Genomic DNA, 5,528 nt, shown 5'->3' with positions numbered 1-5,528 from the left:
AATTGATTGATTTTCTCAAAAGCCATTATCAATGTGTTTATCAATTAACACCTGTTCATTTCTGTCCAACTGCAATGCAAACTCAATGTGGAGGAAACAAGGATTCATTACAAACAAGTCATCCCTGTACATCAACAGATTTATGTACCTCAATCAATACTGCTAGTATGAGTGACAGGAATCTAAAAGAAAAAACAACCAAACGCAAATGTACTACTACTTCTACGACTCGTTTGAATGTAAAACAGAAATGTAACACTATCTGTGACAATGACGGTTCTACGACTCGTTTGAAGGACAGTATAGATCGAACCTTAACCCACAACTACGACAATTTGTGTCAGACTTTTTTGAACAGGAAAATATGCCTCTGTTCAACAGTAACCAAAACATGGAAGATGTTTTTGAAACTTTACAGAAATGTAACACTAGCCTATCTGTGACAATGTTGCTTTTGAATTGAACCCACATTTGTTGAACAGGAGAGAATGTTCCTGTTCAACAGTGCCCAAAACACTGAATCTGACGTTTTTGAGTCACTTGAGAAAAAGTGACTCTATGTAATCGGTCAGTGTTAGTCTGTCCGGCCGGCCGGCCGGCCGGCCGTCCGGCCGGCCGGCCGTCCGGCCGGCCGGCCGTCCGTAGACACCACCTTAACGTTGGACTTTTCTCGGAAACTATCAAAGCGATCGGGCTCATATTTTGTTTAGTCGTGACCTCCAATGACCTCTACACTTTAACGATGGTTTCGTTGACCTTTGACCTTTTTCAAGGTCACAGGTCAGCGTCAAAGGAAAAATTAGACATTTTATATCTTTGACAAAGTTCATCGGATGTGATTGAAACTTTGTAGGATTATTCTTTACATCAAAGTATTTACATCTGTAGCCTTTTACGAACGTTATCAGAAAAACAAGGGAGATAACTAGCCTTTTCTGTTCGGCAACACACAACTTAACGTTGGGCTTTTCTCGGAAACTATAAAAGTGGACTTTTCTCGGAAACTATCAAAGCGATCGGGCTCATATTTTGTTTAGTCGTGACCTCCAATGACCTCTACACTTTAACGATGGTTTCGTTGACCTTTGACCTTTTTCAAGGTCACAGGTCAGCGTCAAAGGAAAAATTAGACATTTTATATCTTTGACAAAGTTCATCGGATGTGATTGAAACTTTGTAGGATTATTCTTTACATCAAAGTATTTACATCTGTAGCCTTTTACGAACATTATCAGAAAAACAAGGGAGATAACTAGCCTTTTCTGTTCGGCAACACACAACTTAATGTTGGGCTTTTCTCGGAAACTATAAAAGTGACCGGGCTCAAATTTTATGTGAACGTGACTCATTGTGTTGTGAATAGCAATTTCTTCCTGTCCATCTGATGCCTCATATAATATTCAGAACTGCGAAAGTGACTCGATCGAGCGTTTGCTCTTCTTGTTGAATCTTTTCTGTCATCTAACTGAATCTGACGTTTTTGAATCTTTTCTGTCATCTAACCCAATTGCTCATGACTTCATCGATCTTGAACATGCCTACTTTTCAAAGAAAGACAGACAAAAGCGAAATCTGCATGTTAGCCATCTGCCTGAAATGGTCAATGCACTTTTGTAAAATTGTCACAGCTGTAATGCACTTTTGTGAAATGGTCAGTGCTGTTGTGCACTTATGCAAAACTTGGTGCTGTGCTGTTAACATTTGAACAAAATGCATTTTGTTCAAATGTTTAGTGCAACTTGCTACTATATAATCGCTGTATGCGCTTTGTGGTAATAATGCACTGTTGTGAAAAGTTTGCGCTAAATGTTGGCACTATGCATCATTGTTGGAGCACCCTCCTGTAGATGCACCATGCTGAAAAATGTACTTATGAATCAAGCATTGACTGAAATAAACAATTTATATATCCAGCACAACATGCAATTCATTAACTTTTGACCCTAACCTTTAACACTTCCCAAAATAAATCTTTGGTGGACATTGCATCGACGCTGTTCATTTTGAATGAACATTTTTCTTGTTTGTACTTCGAATGAGTGTCAAGTCAGCCTGGTACTTTAGTACCGTTACGGTATTTGTGACCCTCCACCACGGAATGAGTCGCATGTCACCTTTGCATGATTTTCATATTTTTACATTTTCCTAAAGAGTTTTTTATGCTCTATCCGGTGGTGAAACCCGTTTTAGAAAAGAGCAAAAACTGTTTGAGTTATAAGCTTGTGACTAAGGTGACCCTCACACTGTTACCAGACACTCCCCGGACTTATATTAAGCCTAGCGCAGAACCGCGCGAGGTGACATGCGACTCATTTCGTGGTAGAGGGTCACATTTGTACTTCGATTGAGTAACAGCTATCATTTTCTCTGGTCTGAACTTATCTGAGGAAACAGTTAAGGGAGGCTACTTGTGGTGTAAGTGATCATGTACACCGGCACCTACCGGTCGGTCAAGAAGTTTACACCCAGTAGTACGAGCATCTTTGCACTTGGGCACATACCTAAAATCAAAGGCCTGTGAGAAGAATTTTTTCTTGAATTAATTTTGTTATTGACATCCGTGGCAAACCTTGTTCGTTCCGTGTTGCGTCTGCTTTTTGTTGTCTTTTGTGTTCTTGTTTTTCCTGATGAAGCTTCCAGAAGCGAAAATTCGTTATCGTCTTGTGTCGTCTTTGTATCGGTGAGTACAGTAATCCTTTGTTTTTTAACTTTGTTCATCTTACCACAGTCACTTCGTTGTTTAGATTTACATACATACATACATAACATAACATAACATAACATAACATAACATAACATAACATAACATAACATAACATAACATAACATAACATAACATAACATAACATAACATAACATAACATAACATAATTATACGACTTGTGTCTGTGTGTGTGTGTGTGTGTGTCTGTGTGTTCGCAATGTACGCCCAAGGTTCTCGATGGATCTGTTTCAAATTTGGTGGCCATATTCAGGTACACCCCGGACACAACCTGGTCGATGAGATATTTCAACACGTGCTCTCAGCGCGCAGCGCTGAACCGATTTTGATTTTTCTGTTCATCTTCCCAGATCCATTCCCACTAACTCTTCCTTATCTTCTCCAGTGTTTTGCGTTTATCTCCCTTCCTTCGTGTGGTGTCAATCCATATTCCCGTTTCTATTTTTAGAAGGTCACTGTCGACAACGCTCAATCGATATTCCCGTTATACTATTTTTAGAAGGTCACTGTCCCGGCCGCGAAGCCGGGTATTACTCTTCCTTATCTTCTCCAGTGTTTTGCGCGTTTATCTCCCTTCCTTCGTGCGGTGCGCCGGACCCGGCAAAGCCGCCCGGCGGCGCAGCCGGGTATTTGGCTCAACTTCTTCCCGGCGAAGCCGTACCCGGCGGCGAAGCGGGTATTCATCTAGTTTATATATATATATATATATATACGGCTTGTCACGGTGTGTCAGTGTGTGTGTGTGTGTGTGTTTGTGTGTTTGTGTGTGTGTATGTGTGTGTGTGCCGGTGTGTCTGTGTGTGTGTGTGTGTGTGTTCGCGATGCACGGCCAATATAGTTCTCGATGGATCTGCTTCAAATTTTGTGGGCATACTCAGGTAGACCCCGGACACAACCTGGTCGATGAGAATTTTCAACACGTGCTGTCAGCGCGCAGCGCTGAACCGATTTTGGTTTTTCTGTTCATCTTCCCAGATCCATTCCCAGTAACTCTTCCTTATCTTCTCCAGTGTTTTGCGTTTATCTCCCTTGTGGCGTCAATACATATTCCCGTTACTATTTTTACAAGGTCACTGTCCACAACGCTCAATCCATATTCCCGTTACTATTTTTAGAAGGTCACTGTCCACAACGCTCCTTATCTTCTCCAGTGTTTTGCGCGTTGATCTCCCTTCCTTCGTGTGGCGTCAATCGCGTACGGTGCGCCACTCACCGTCTCGGCTCTACTTCTTCCCGGCGAAGCCGGCTACCCGGCGAAGCGGGTATTCATCTAGTACATACAGACATACATACTGTTACAGACAAACATACATATTAGCCGTAGGCGGGCAAACAGGCATGGGTAGACACGGACACGCATACTCGGTTTGACTTTAACTTTAATGACCACACCTATCCATTTACATTAGTCTAAAACGCACAACTACTAAATGATCATTTTGACAAATAAGTGAAAGCAACACCAGTATGATTACCAGCCATAGCATAAAAGAACAAAACTCAAACTGAATGCGAACATGTCCACCAATAATGTCATAGTGTAATACATACCTTGTCTCTTAAAGTTTAAAGTTTAAATAATAATGAAAGGCTCGTGTAACTTATGCATACACTTTATAGTGGACAGATAAGGTAGATACGTCAGCTGTTCACGGAAAATCCAGATTTTATAACCTTGAGATAAAGCACGAAATACACTGAGCTCCAAATACTCCTTATACTCTCTTGAGAACACAGAAAGAACGAAGAAATATTACTCACCGACTGCGCACGGCTGTCCCATATTTCAGACACACGCACGAAAGTTTAAACGTTAAGCAAAACTTTAAAAAAAAAAGTTTTGTTTTTGTTAAGACGGACTCTTTTATCATGACTTGAAAAGAAAAATGTCAAAAGGTTATCCACCTCAGGTGTAAACAAATGTGTTGCTCTCTATTTGAAAACCTGGGACATACGTTTGTACTCACACTTCGAGAAAATGTTCTTCTTGAAAAGCTTAAATTTGGGTGGAGATAGACCTGATGATTCTTTTGACTTCTCATTCGGTGTGTGTGTGTATGTGTGTGTGTGTGCGTGCGTTTGTGAGTGTGTTTGTGTGTGTCAGTGTGTGTGTGTCAGTGTAGCCTATGGTGATCAGTGTGTCAGCGTATGTGTGTATTTATTTGTGTATACACTCTTCAAAAAAAGTTAAGGATCGGTTGAAAAAACGGATCTAATTATAAAAAATTGCCAAAAAATTAAACATCGACATAATAATTAAAAGATTAATGTGTTTGAATTAACAAATGAACAATGAGTCTTGACCTAGAATTTTGTTTGGCAGGCAGAGTTATTTCCCTTTGTGGGACTTCTCAAAAGCTTCTGCATTTTGGAAGAAAAAGGGTGTTTTTTATATCCCCATGAAATTTGTGGAACGCATGCCAGGGCAAAAGGTTGTGATGCACGTGCTACAACAGGGTCCTGGCTATGAACATATCGCTCACCAGCTTGTGTTTAAAGGTTGACACGCTGACACAATTATGCACAGTAGCAACATGCCCCCACGAAGAAAACTGAGCGATTTGGATAGAGGAAGGGCAATAGGATGGCTACAAGACGGTGTTGCTGCCAGGCAAGTGGCCCAGAGGCTTGCAGTGGCTCCCTCTGTCATCATCAGACTAAAACAGAGATTCCAAGCAACTGGAAGAGTGCAGGAGCGACAACGTTCTGGTCGGCCCAGAGCCACCACACAAAGAGAGGATCGCTTCATTCACAAAGAGAGGATCGCTCTGAGAGGCAGGCCATGCAACAAAGATTGGCTACGGCA

This window comes from Littorina saxatilis, linkage group LG7 (genome assembly GCF_037325665.1).
Source record: "Littorina saxatilis isolate snail1 linkage group LG7, US_GU_Lsax_2.0, whole genome shotgun sequence".
NCBI lineage: Eukaryota > Metazoa > Mollusca > Gastropoda > Littorinimorpha > Littorinidae > Littorina > Littorina saxatilis.
Note: the sequence above shows the minus strand (reverse complement) of the source record.